General features: G+C 36.1%; 1 pseudogene; it reads left to right on the forward strand.

Annotated features, from left to right (window-relative positions):
- The first annotated feature begins 1,701 nt into the window (after positions 1-1,701).
- Positions 1,702-10,680, forward strand: LOC127411676 (WD repeat-containing protein 89-like; annotated as a pseudogene).
- Positions 10,681-14,899: the final 4,219 nt, after the last annotated feature.

Genomic DNA, 14,899 nt, shown 5'->3' on the forward strand with positions numbered 1-14,899 from the left:
CATTTTGTATGCCAAGAGTTGATTTCTGTGTGTGTCTTGTTAATAATTCGTGTTGTTCATCAAAATCATCATACATTCAATTTGCTGATATCATTTTGCTGAGATATCCTTTACTGTTTTTGCTTTTATGTGTAATGCATCACTGTTGCCTCGTATAGTGTCATTTGCAAGGTAGGATCAGACATTCAGTCTGACATTAGGTTTTGGCTTCCAAGTAGCACAGTGCAACAACTTGTGTTTTACTCAAACACAAACTGACTGGCTGGAAGAACATAATATAATAATAAAGAAGGTCCAAGGTGCCAGCTCAAGAGAACACTAATCACCATAATGGTGATTTCAAACAAAACACAACACTAAATAAAATTAAGTCTTCTATTAAGCTTGAATAAAAACTTTTGTACATGTTTTTTTTTTTTTTTTTTTGGGCATTGCCAAAGCATGCATACATATTCAAGCGCAAAGGCTTGGGTATTTCACCATTATAACCCACAATGCAGTGCTAATCTGTTATTTTACTACGTACATGACTTAGTAGGTTGTCCAGATATTTCATAGTTTCCACTTCTCCTAAGACCTGGCTAAGGTTTAAAGAAAGGCTCTGTTTTTGTTTTGCTTGCTGGCACAGGCCTGTGAAAGTATGCAAAGGTGTATTAATGTTCTGACTTCAAAGAATAAGCAGACTAACCTACAGAGAGGTGTGTTATTAACAGAAGATCACTCAGCACACACTGTACTTTTTACTCTGCACAGACTCTTTGCCACTCATATGCACTTGGCCACATATACACACACTGGAATGGAAACAACATTCTCATACATGCAAGACTCTAATTCTAATCCTTACTCTCTCTTATTTATGCACACACACAGACACACACACACACATAAAACTTCAGACCACAATATCAAAGAGCTGAATCCCCAATGCAGTAATTACAAAAGTTTACTGAAGTTTTATGTCTCATGTCAAGTGCTGTGCAAAGTCCACATGATAGTAATCCTATATGACTCCAGTGGTTAAATCCATAACTTCAGAAGCGATATAATAAGTCTGGGTGAGAAAAAGATCAATATTTAAGTCCTTTTTTTATGATAAATCTCCACTTTCACTTTCAAAATGTGAATGTAAAAGTGATTTACAGTAACAAAGGATTTAAATATTGATCGTTTACTTAAACATATCCCTTCCGAACATATGGATTTAACCACTGGTGTATTATGGGTTTCTTTTATGCTGCCTTTATGTCCTTTTGGAGCTTCAAAGTTTTGATCACCATTCACTTGCATTGTATGGACCTACAGAGCTGTTTGTGTTCTGCAGAAGAAAGAAAGTCATACACATCTGGGACGGCATAAGGGTGAGTAAATGATGAGAGAATTTTCATTTTTGGGTGAACTCTCCCTTTAAAGTCACATAATTGCTTGACTCCTGTGTAAAAGGATGGTTTCTCATTTTCTAATAAAGAGAAACACTGTCATCTAGTGGTAGGCATAAGTCTCTCATTTCATTTTAGAAACTAATACAAATAATTGTGCGTCCGTTTTTGCTTCACAGATTCATAAATATTGGTTCAGTAAAGTTTGTTGTAGTTTTAGAACAAATTAAGCTCGTGTTTCTAAAATTGTGTTGTAACAGCCACGGAACTAATTTTCTCCTACACAGTGTTTCCGGAGATCAGCTGAAACGGTGACACACTGATGTCTGCGTGAGATACATACTTTAAGGCTGTGTCTTTCGAAGGCTGCGTGCTAGGTAGGATGCGTCCTTTGAAGGCTGCAGTATACCGAGCGTCCTCCTTTAAACGAGACGGCCTTCGTAGGACAAACGGAAACGGAACGTAACATGGTTGCTATGACAGCACGCCACTCTTTAACAAGCGCGAGCGCTTTGAGTGACAAGGGAACAAAGTGTCTTTGGAAGGGAATGTATGAGGTACAATTTAGGAGAGTTATAATGATGTAGACAGAAAATAAAGTAGATTTTACAGGTGTATTTAAGTCTAATACTTTATTTTAATTATATATTAATATAATTATACATATTATATACTCTGCATTCATGTACTGAGGTACTTCAACTTGGGAATTAACATCCTTGCGTTTGAACATGGTATTTACGGGCAAATTGGCGTTATTATTATTATTATTTTTTAGACATTTCCGTTGAAGCAAAAAATTGTGGGTTGTGAGTGCCCACGAAGGATACACTTCATGCATCCTCCGAATTCCCGTGAAAGAAGGCTGCATTCGAAGTGTCCTACTCACTTTTCTGAAACGAGACAGCCTCGATGACGTATACGGCCGACAAATGCGACCTCCGCAGGACGCAGCCTTCCAAACGAGACACAGCCTGTAATTTGTAACTTAATATGACGCCAGGAGAATTACGAAAGCATGAAAACATCATAACTATCGTATCTATGCATGTCTAGATGTCCTAGCAATGCTGAGCTTTGATAGTGAGTATTGTAGACTGACAGTTGTCTACAGTATATCCAGCCACTGTTTTGTTGTTAATTCGGTCTCAGTTATTTATTTTTTATGTTAACTTGTCAACACTTAATCTTGCGTGTTGTATTAAGCCTAGCCTATAAAATCATGCGTAATGCGTATAGTTAGCTACCATGTTAATGTATTTACATACTTTATAATCCTTGCATTTGCCAAAGCCATTAAAACAATAATCACTGATGTACAAAGTTATATACTTAAAGGTGCAGTATGTAAGATTCAGAAACCCTTGTTATTAATGACACCTGTGGCCGTTAAGTGAACTGCAGCCAGCTACCTGGTGCTCGTGCTCGCGGTTGTGCGCACACTCCTTAGGGACGCGAGCCAAAACAATGACATAATGTACAAAGAGACAGCGTGATTCACCGGCATCATGCTAACAAATGAGGTAGCATAATTAAAACGACACAGTTATGATTGTTTTACTACAAACTTTGAGACTGTATATTATATTTGACTCTCCAGTGCTGGAACAGGGCTAAAACAAAGTGTGGATATAGGTCTGACTATGCGAGACTGTAGTTTGAAGTAATCAATTTTCTTTGCATGATACATTGACTGCATTTATACGATAGTCTATGTCGGCGTTAGCTAGCTATCCAGCTTTATCAATAGCTGTTAACTAAATTTGGTGGATGATGACAGTATCTGTTTATAAAATAGACTGTACATTATAAATATGTTGACACAATTCAGTATTAATGTGATTCCATAACAACTGTCATTTTGATATATCGATGCGCTGTTGTTTTATAATAATAGAATGTATATATTTTCTGTATAACCAAGTTACGTTACACTAATGTATGGGTCTTTTTGCATTATCTTGAACATTGTCTAGCATTAATTTCATGTGTTATTGTAGTTTACCTTGCTGAAAAATTACAGATTAACATTGTTTATGACAGTTACTGTACAGGCAAGATCAAGTTAGCTAAAATTACACAGATCAATCCTTATGGCACTATATTTCACATGCTTTGCCGTTATGTAAGCTTACCTGTCCAATAAGACAGGATCGGTTTTGATCCCCAAAACCAAACGAAGGTCCCTCCAGGAATGAAATGCCCTGCCGATGTTCACTCTAGTTTTCGCTCGACCACGATCATGTTCCCGCTTAGCCAGATGGGATTCAGTAGATAAATGTTTTTTTATTTATTTATTTTTTTGGTTTTTTGGCTTACTCTGAGTTTGTGTAGCAGTCGGTGTTGTGTTGTGAGCCGGACAAGGCTGGATTCCATCACTAAGATAACGTTACCTAGTGTTGCAGACAGTTCTCGTTGTTGAAAAGCAGAAGAGAATCACTGAGGCAAGGCTCTCGGGAGCGCACATAAACATCATCCTTTGGATTTTCCCGGCAGAAGCGACCCACTCCCTTCACATGAAAATCAGTCTACATGCTTTAATAGGCAACCTTGGAAGTCCGGGAAGGGCTAATTTTTTAAGTTGCGTTACAAGCCGTTCACACATTGGCAAAAAAAGGCAAATATTACATGAAAATTGTTACATATTGCACCTTTAACATTACATTTAAATTTGACTTAATAGATTTAAATGTTGGAGGGACAATGAGACTTTCAGCTGACCTTTAACCTCTTAACTTTAGCTTTGGTTGAAATTGACTTAATATTGTATTTTATTAGAATGCATTAGCCTATTTTCATTTGTTGACAAATATTTTGACTTAAAACAATATCTGGCAGAACCCTAGACTACGGCCATGATTTTTTAATGCTTTATTAATCAAATTAGGATATATATATATATATATATATGCAATTGTACATGGTCCAATACTGTCACAGTACACAAAAAAATAAAATCAATGGAAACAATTTTTTTCCACATCACTTGCCAAACTTTAATTGTAAACTTCAGTTGCACGTGGACACCAATCACGCTTGGTTTTAATTGAATCGGATCAGTTTTAGTGATCTTCAAACTATCCATGAACTTTCACTTTTTCATCGTTGATCAATATATTTAATCTACGATTATTACAGGGGGATTGTGTCTGTAATAAATGTGCCAAAAAAAGTCACTTTGGGTAATTATTTTCTTTGAAGGTGCCAGGGAAATCAGAGATGATTATGGACATTGAGGACACCTTCAGAACACACTCCATCGCCAGGAGACTGCAGCCCAGTGAGCCCACATACATTCTGGACCTGGCTCTTCCATCCTCTGCCAGCAGTGGCTCTGCTGCAGGGTCAGATGTGCTTGCTGTGTGCTGCTCTAATCACTCTGTGCACCTGCACAGCAGAGAGACACTCCGTCTGGTGAGGGACTTTGGGTCAAACAGCTCCTGTGTGTGGGGTCCGTTTCTCTTACCTTTCCCCCCATCTCCTGTTCACCGGCTCTGCTGACGGGAAACTGCGTTGCTGGGATGTCCGGCAGCACGGTTCCAGCTCAACTCAGGTGTTCCGTAGTGATGCGATCCATTCATACTGCTTCTTTGAGGTTAGTTGCAGTGATTGTGTGCTGTGCGCAGGCACGGAGCAGGTGGGAGAGTACAGCTTTTTAGTATTCTGGGATGCCCGTATGGTTCAGGAAGGGGTTGAGACCATAGACATATATGACTATGGTTGAGACAGGCTCAAAGCAGGGCGGTCTGCTGGGCGTGTACTCCGAGTCGCACAGTGATGACATCACTGTGGTGAAGTTCCACACACGGCAGGCAGACCAGTTGGCCTCTGGGTCCACAGAAGGGCTTGTGAACATCTTTGATCTGAGTCTGGGAGGAGAGGATGACGCTCTAGTCACCACATTTTACTGCAATTCTTCTACCAGCTCCATCTGCTGGACAGGTAAATATAAACCATAACCTGCCTGAAAAATCTAAGACAGTTATATAACGGTTAATCTGTGGTGATCTTTTCAGATTTAATGGAAAACCTGGAAATATCGGATAATTCTGAAATTGTGATTTCCAGGCTTGGGAAAGTCATAGAAATGGATAAAATCTTAAAAAGACATTGACATTTTAAAGCTGATGTAACTTTTTCAGTGTTAAAATACTTTCTACTGTCCCAGCTTAATATTAACTTTACACAACCAATGGTGTGAGTTGGGGCTAGACCAGTGTTTCCCAACCTTTTTTCTGCCACGGCACACTTTTTACGACTAAAAAAATTCTACGGCACAACACTATCCCACATAGGCTAACCATCGTCAATATTTTTCCTTTTCAAGAACTTGTCCATGTTTTCTGTCCATCTTAGTAGCGTGTTTACATGTAATGTTTGAAATTCGGCTATGCAAAAAAAAAAAAAAAAAAAGTCACATAGGTAGGCTACGCTGTGTGAGGTCACAGGTGGCAAGAGCGCTAAATGGGTAATGAAAAAACAACAGATTTGCTTCTTTTCTAATTTGTAGATTTGTTCTTGCAATGCCAAAAATTAAATAATCCCAAATTACAGGGATGCAAACTCATCAGGGGTGAAAAAGGTAAGACAAACACTGGTCCACGAACATTTTTTCTGGGGATATTTTTTTTAAAGAATAAGCTAAAAGCACAAATTCCAGCTATTTTAGTGACTCAAGTTTATTCAAGTTTACAATTGTGCAGAATTAGCTGCAAAATAAAGAGTATTTTGGTGAGGCTTGCTTCTGTTTCACAAATTTGTTCAATTTTATTAACCGATTAGTTCAGTGACCCCTTCTGGAAATGTCACTAGGTGGCGACAAATGAGCGTCTTATGTGCTATGAGTGAGTCAGTGAATCATTTTGAGTCGTTCATGACTGAAATCTACCAAGAGACTTTATAGTGTTTAAGCATTAAAAGAACAAAACAGATCTATAGTCTTCCTTCAGTCTGAGCATTATTTTTCATCCAAAAAGACAACAATAATAGTCTAATAATAGTGAGTTTCAATAACGTCCTTACCTTCTCCTTTATTAAAACTTGCATGGCTACAAATCTGCTGACAGTATAAGAATTATAAACACAAAGCAGATCTACGGTATCATTTTCCTACAGTAGCCTATTTAAACTGCTGAGCATGGCTTTTATCAGAAAAGAGGACAATAATAACCTAATAATAATAATTTTGAGTTTCAATAATGTTCTTTTTTCATTGTAAAGCGCATTTCACATGAGTCGAGGCGTCAACGCTCTGTTCAACGCCAGCGTCAAGTGCCGCATTGCCCTCCACATGACAAGAGTTGCAGAAAGCGTCACAGAGGGGCGATTTTACGAGTTTGCCACATAAAAAAGCGGGAGGTGTGCACAATAAACATTGAAAACATGTATCTGGAAGAGAGAAAAAAAGCTTGCAGTTGCTTTGATAGCAGAAAGTAATAAAAGGACTCGTTTATGTTTAGGTCTAAGCGTTTTCTTGGTGAATTTAAATTAGTTCAATAACTGGGGTCTCTGATATTCGTAAACGATAAGGTAATATTGAATTAAAAGAAATTATGAGACATTCAATATCTCTTCACAAATTTGGACAGTTTTTAAATATTTCTTGTTGCTTAGTACTCTCAAAGACATTATTGGTGAAGCAAAAACGCGTGTGTGAAAAACACTTTGGTGTAAAGTGACGTCACTTCATAGACTTCAGTGTATTCTGCAGCGCTGACGCGAGTCATGTGAAAGACCCTTAACGCGTATAAATATCAGTCACTTTTACGCATTAATCATAGATCTTCACAGTCACAAAAGTGACCGATTATGGTTTCAAAACGGCGAATTTCTCCGAAAGGTGAGGAGTTTGGATCCCTGAAATTATTATTATTATTAATTTTTTTCTTTTATTTATTTTGTGGAATTTGATAATTTTCAACGGCACACCTGACAATCTTTCATGGCACAGTGGTTGGGAAACACTGGGCTAGACTATCTCTTTGTTTGATCAACGGCAGATGAGGGGCGTATTTAGAAAGCTGTTTTGTTTAATATTGTATATACATTTTCAAGGTATGCTCAGCCTTAAAATATTTAATATTTTATTGCTCTTTCTGAGTGCAATCTTTATATTTTCTAAATATTTTTCGAATTATTCTCAGCCAGTAATCATAATTGAGGGGAAAATCATGGAAAGGTTATTGAAATTCATTGCTCAAAAGTAGTGGTCGACCGATATATCCCAGTAGGGAAATTTTGGCGTTTGGCCGGTTTGTTTCTCAAAGCACGCAAGCACAGAGAATCTCCTGCTTGCATGTGATGGAGCCTTTTGAGACATGTAAATGACCAATCACAGTTCGTTTTGTAATTACGTGCCATCATGTTACCACAATAATAGCCTGGCGTACAACATAGTCTCATCTGTCCTGCATATCAGACAGATGCGCTGGAGCTCATGACGTTTAAAGTGCTCCCATGTTTCATTCTCTCTAATAATCTGTAGCTATAGATTGACTCTGTACTGAAAAAGGGATATTTCCAAACGAAAATGTTTCTGTATATTTTTGGATTTTTGAAATAGAAAGGAAATTAATATTTCCTTCACCACCTTTTCCAAAAACAAAACAAAACATCTTTCCATAACATCCTCAGGATAATTTGTAATTAGATCATTTGAGTTGTATTTAACACAAAGGAACACAAATTCAGTGATTGTTGTTTTACATCTTTATTTTTTTAGAATATTTGCACAGGTCTTATATATATGCTGAGTTTCAATCTGTTGTAAATTTAAAATGAAGTTTTAAAGGGATAGTTATCATTTACTCATCCTTGTGCCCTCTCAAACTCATATGACTTACTTTCTTCTGCTGAACACAAATAAAGATTTTTTTGAAGAATATATGATGTATTTGTCCATACAATACAAGTCAATGGAGTTCTAAACTTTTAAGCTCCAAAAAGGACACAAAGTTAATCCATAGAGTGGTTTAATCAATGTCTTCTGAAGCAAAACAGTCCGTTTTTGGTGAGAAACAGAACAAAATGTGATTTCTTTTTCACTATAAATCTTGATTACACTTCCTCGCACTGTCAAGATTTATAGTTTCAATTCCAAAACTGATTGTATTGCCTCAGAAGACATGGATTATACCACTCGAGTCATATGGATTACCTTTATACTGCCTTTATTTCCTTTTTGGAGCTTGAAAATTTTGGACCCCTTTGACCAGCATTGAATGGAAAAACACATCATATATCCTTCAAAAAAATCTTTGTTTGTGTTCTGCTGAAAAATAAAGTCATATGAGTTTGAGACTGCATAAGGGTGAGTAACTGATGAGAGAATGATCATTTCTGGGTGAACTACCCCTTTAACACCACCCATATTTTTAATTCCCAGAACTGTGAACTGATATTTAATCTCTTTGATTGACAGGTAAGAATCTCAACCAGCTTTGTCTGACCCATGATGAAGGGCTACACTGTCTGGTCGAGGGACGTGACTCGACCAGACAGTGACGACCCTTTGACCCTTCTGAGTATGGCTGATGGTCGAAAACTTGTCCAGTTCCCCGATGGAGCATCACTTGAGTACTTTGTGGGCGGTATGTGGCTATCAGATGAGGGGCGTATTCTTTTAGTGGGAGGGACCAATCATTGAGAGCTTCACCTCCTGGACTGCAGTGGGAGTCGTCTGAAGTTAATTAAATCCCTAAAAGGCGGTCACTCAGCTACAGTGAGATGCTTCCAGTGGGATGTGATTGGTCGATCTCTGTTGACGGGCAGCGAGGATGGTCAGTTGTTGCAATGGAAAGCATGAGCAGAGGAGATCAGTGTGGGAAAACAAGACACTCTAAAAAGAATCTCTCCCATGCAGCTAAAAACTAACGCATACAGGAAATATGCTTTAATGAAAGTCAAGCCAGTATAACACACTGCACAAGAGAAACTCAGATTTCACCAAGAGACTTTTGAAACTGAAACAAAATAGTGAGTCTTATGGTATGGAAATATTAAGGTGCGCAGCATTTTAAGTGCACCGAGCAACCCTCTCACTCTTGTAAGAATAACTGTTTTGGGAAAACAAATTGCTTGTGTTTTTTCTTTAAAGTATTGAAACTTCCATCTGAAGAACTTACAACACATTATTATACACTGGCAGCCAAAAGTTTGGAATAATTACATTAAGATTAAGTACAGATTTTGGTCTTATAGAAAGAAATTGGGACTTTTATTCACCAAAGTGGCATTCAACAGATCACAATGTATAGTCAGGACATTATAATGTGAACATTTACTATTACAATTTGAAAAAAATGTTCAGAACTTCTTAAACTACTTCAAAGAGTTCTCATCAAAAAATCCACGTGCAGCAATGACAGCTTTGCAGATCCTTGGCATTCTAGTTGTCAGTTTGTCCAGATACTCAGGTGACATTTCACCCCACGCTTCCTGTAGCACTTGCCATAGATGTGGCTGTCTTGTCGGGCACTTCTCACGCACCTCACAGTCTAGCTGATCCAACAAAAGCTCAATGGGGTTCAGATCCATAACACTCTTTTCCAATTATCTGTTGTCCAATGTCTGTTTCTTTACCCACTCTAACCTTTTCTTTTTGTTTTTCTGTTTCAAAAGTGGCTTTTTCTTTGCAATTCTTCCCATAATTAGAATTAGCTTTATTGCCAAGTATGCTTACACATACAAGGAATTTGTCTTGGTGACAGGAGCTTCTAGTGCACAACAATACAAAACAGCAACAAGACATAGATAATAATACAAAATAATTAAAAAATGAATAAAATAAATAAAAAATAAAGTATATATAGAATACACAATAAGACACACACACACATATATATATATATACATACATATATATACACTACCGGTTCAAAGTTTTGAAACACTTACTCATTCTTTCTTATAACTTTCTTTTATAAAGTTTCAATTTCAAAAACTTTTTTTAATTTATTTTTTTATTACATTTTAGTTTTATAATGAAATAAATTAATGTGGTGGCACAATTATAATTTTGTCTACAAAACTAATTTCAAACATTTAAGCATACACCTTCAGATCAAAAGGTTTTTAAGATCATGAGAAACATTTCAGTCAAGTGTTTCAAAAGTTTTGACCGGTAGTGTATATACATATACACAGTACACATACATATATACACATACATACACACACACATACATACATACGCATATGTAGTGTAAATCTAAATACAAATCTGTTATATACAGTGCAAGGGAATGTAACTGGATGAAGAGGTTGTATGTGTTGGATAAATATAAAAAGACTAGACTGTGAATTGCGCATAATTATTGCTCAATGGGGCAGTTTTAACTGTTCATGAGATGGATATCCTGAGGGAAAAAACTGTTCCTGTGCCTGACGGTTCTGGTGCTCAGAGCTCTGAAGCGACAGCCAGAAGGCAACAGTTCAAAAAGGTAATGGGCAGGGTGAGTGGGGTCCAGAGTGATTTTTCCAGCCTTTTTCCTCACTCTGGAAGTGCATAGTTCTTGAAGGGAGGGCAGGGGGCAACTAATAATCCTCTCAGCAGTCCGAACTGTCCTTTGTAGTCTTATGATGTCCAATTTCGTAGCTGAACCAAACCAGACAGTTATTGAGGTGTCTATTTCTCAAACTAGAGACTCTGATGTACTTATCCAATTGTTTAGTTGTACATCTGGCCTTTGTATGAAATCGTCAGTTTTTTGGCCATGTCAAGCTTTGTATAGTCTTCATTCCTTAAAACAATGATTGACTGATGAGTTTCTAGAGAAAGCTGTTTCATTTTTGCCATTTTTGACCTAATATTGACCTTAAGACATGCCAGTCTATTGCGTACTGTGGCAGCTCAAAAACAAACACAAAGACAATGTTAAGCTTCATTTAATGAACCAAATAGCTTTCAACTGTGTTTGATATAATGGCAAGTGATTTTCTAGTACCAAATTAGCAATTTAGCATGATTACTCAAGGATAAGGTGTTGGAGTGATGGCTGCTGGAAATGGGGCCTGTCTAGATTTGATCAAAAATAACTTTTTTCAAATAGTGATGGTGCTGTTTTTTACATCAGTAATGACCTGACAAAACTTTGTGATCAGTTGAATGCCACTTTGTTGAATTAAAGTACCGATTTCCTTCCGAAACAGCAAAATCTTCACATTATTCCAAACTTTTAGCCGCCAGTGTAACTGTGTAACCTAAAAGGATACCAGAAAACAACATTTTAATCTAACAGTGTTAAAGAAATAGTTCACCCCAAAATGCTAATTCTCTCATCATTTACTCACTCTTACCATGTATGACTTTCTTCCTTCTGCGGAACACAAACCAAAATGTATTGATGTGTTTATGTCCATACTAGATTTATGGTGAAAAAGGATTTACATTTTGGTCTGTTTCTCGCCCAAAACAGATTGTAAAACTTCAGACGAAATGGATTAAACCATGTCCTTTATGACATTCATTGACCTGCATTGGATATAAACACATTTCTCCATCAAAATATTTTCATTTGTGTTCTGCAGCAGAAAGAAAGTCAGATGAGTTTCAGATGGCATAAATGTGAGTAAACGATCAGAGAATTATTAATATATATATATTATTTTTTTTATTTTTTTTTGTGGATGAACTATTCCTTTATTATTATTATGCTGTTTTTTTATCCTGCAAACTGCTGATCTGATGATTTTGAAAGTACTTGGTATTATTATCTTAGTGATACAAAAAATTTGTGGATCATCTGACAATAAATAATTTGATTGTTTTTATATGTTTTTTATGTTAATAATTATTTAGCTTGTCTGCATCCATACTGAGGCTATTCTTTCAATGTATGGATTTAATATTTCCTATTGTGTCTGGAGTTTGTCCCGCCTGAACAATATTTCTTCACCACAACATGTCCACTGTGTCAGAGCCACATCATGGGTATCCTGCTAATGACAGGAATTGTGAATCGGAATATGATCGAGTGAGTGTTTCACATGAAGGACTGTTGTGGATCTGAAAATGTAACTGTTGCTGTTCAGATAATTTTGTACTTGCTATTATTATCTTGGCCATAATTTCACATGCCAGGGTATCTGATGAGCAATAGGATTTTTTTAAATGTTGAATCTCATTAGGAATTGTTGGATAACTACAGAGTGTGCTTTGAAATGCAAATGTAAGGCTTAAACAGGCAGTGTCTGTCTCCAAGCTTTATGAGCTCCCCAGAGTCATGCACTTTTAAAATACATTCTAGAACCTTCATGGTGTTTGATTCAGTTCATTTGTTTCTGAGATCACAGTGTAAACAGACAAGAGTCAATTGAACTAAGAATTCTGATGTAAAGTAAGCGCTGTGAGTTTTGATATGCTAAACTCGAGACATGTCACAACAGGATTGTACTTACTCTCTGTTTGTCACCTAGTGAACTGAAACAGCCTCACCCTCAATCACATTTAACTATGTTGCAGAACTTGATGAGAATATGGTATTCGCCAGTAAGCACAGGAAATGATGGCTGTTTTCTCTTTTTGAAAAACTTGCATTTGTGACATTTGTGGGGTGTTTGTGGACAATAAACAGCTGAAGTGTTGTACACACCCAGACATACAGGAAACTTTAAAACACCCTGCCTTTTTTTTTTTTTTTTTTTTTTTAGTAAACAAAGAAACAAATACATAATGTGAAATTAATATTGTGTTTCTATATCCTTTAATTTCAAATCACATTTTACTTTTAATTCTAATTAAAGGGATAGTTCACATCAAATTCTCTCATTATTTACTCACCCTCATGCCATCCCAGATGTGAATTACTGTCTTTCTTCTGCTGAATTCAAATGAAGAATTTTAGCTCTGTAGGTCCATATAATGCAAGTGAATGGTGACCAACTTTGAATCTCCAAAAATCACATAAAGTCAGCATAAAAGTAAAACATAAGACTCCAGTGGTTTAATCAATGTCTTCTAAAGTGATCCAGTTGGTTTTGGGTGAGAAAAGACAAAAATAGAACTCCTTTTTTACTTTACATCTTGTCATTGTAGTCTCTAGGCACAGTCATGATTTCAAGCTTGATTACACTTCCTAGTGCTTGATGCATGCACAGAACGCTAAATATTTGTTTTACTCCACTGCATATATATATATTCATATATAAATTGATTAGGTTAATTTGGCATAGGAAAGACCTATAATTAAAACAATAACATGTCTTAATAGTGCATTATTAAATTATTAAAAAAAATCTAATCTAGGTTTTATCTTAATAAAAAGTCTGTTTATGAATATAAAATTTTGCTACAATGATTAAAAAAATTACAGTAATTTCAAATAATTTATTTTGTTTTCATAATATAGGATAAGAACAAAATTACAGTTTAATATTTGAAATTATTTTATTGATTTATTTATTTATTCTGTTTTTTTTTTTGTTTTTTTTTAACCAGTTGTGGGTCCGCGTGCGTGTGTGCTTGTTCATCATCTCTGTGTGTGTGTGTGGGGGTGGTGGGGGGTGTTTGGTTTGTTTTTGTTGGTGTTCTGGAATGTAGTGGGACTTTATCATCTGCTGCTAATGTATATATATATATATATATATATATATATATATATATATATATATATATATATATATATATATATATATTCATATATAAATTAAGTTAATTTGGCATAGGACAGACCTCTAATTAAAACAATAACATGTCTTAATAGTGCATTATTAAATTATATATATAAAAAAATCTAATCTAGGTTTTATCTTAATAAAAAGTCTGTTTATGAATATAAACTTTTGCTATAATGATTAAAACAATAACAGTAATTTCAAATAATTTATTTTGTTTTCATAATATAGGATAAGAACAAAATTACAGTTTAATATTTGAAAATACTTTATTGATTTATTCTTTTTTTGTTTTGTTTTGTTTTTTTTGTTTAACCAGTCGTACGTCCGCGTGCGTGTGTGCGCGTGCGTGCGTGCGCGCTCCCGTCTCCTATTTCCTGCAGCACTCTCATGTAACCGCAGCTGAGTATAAAGGATGCCACATGATATCCTTATGCTCGTATGATGCGCTGCTGATAGTTTACGCCAGGTGTGCACATCTTTGGAATGTGACGCTCCTCATAAGGGTTGGGCCCTCATACAGGTTTAACTTGATTCCAGAAGGAAGGAATTATTTCCTTTTCCCCATTTTAAATAAAGCTTTAATGATCAAAGCTTTCTTAGTGTCATGAATAAAAACTATTCTATTCAATTCAGTTATATTTGTATGGCGCCTTTCGTGATCCATAATATTTTATAACAGCTTTGCATAGAATAATGCCAATAATAAACAGTATTTAAGGCACGAATACAACAGAGTTATAATAATTAGAATTAGAATAATATTTAAATTGTATTATGGTAAAACACTCTTTGACTCTTTCCTGCTCGCACACGCCTCAACCCAACTTCTCTGTTCATCTATCTGAAGCCTTGGGATTTTTTTCCCCCACCCTTGGGTGGTGATTGACACCAACATCGCCCAATCG

The sequence above is a fragment of the Myxocyprinus asiaticus genome, chromosome 21, assembly GCF_019703515.2.
Source record: "Myxocyprinus asiaticus isolate MX2 ecotype Aquarium Trade chromosome 21, UBuf_Myxa_2, whole genome shotgun sequence".
Classification (NCBI taxonomy): Eukaryota; Metazoa; Chordata; class Actinopteri; order Cypriniformes; family Catostomidae; genus Myxocyprinus; species Myxocyprinus asiaticus.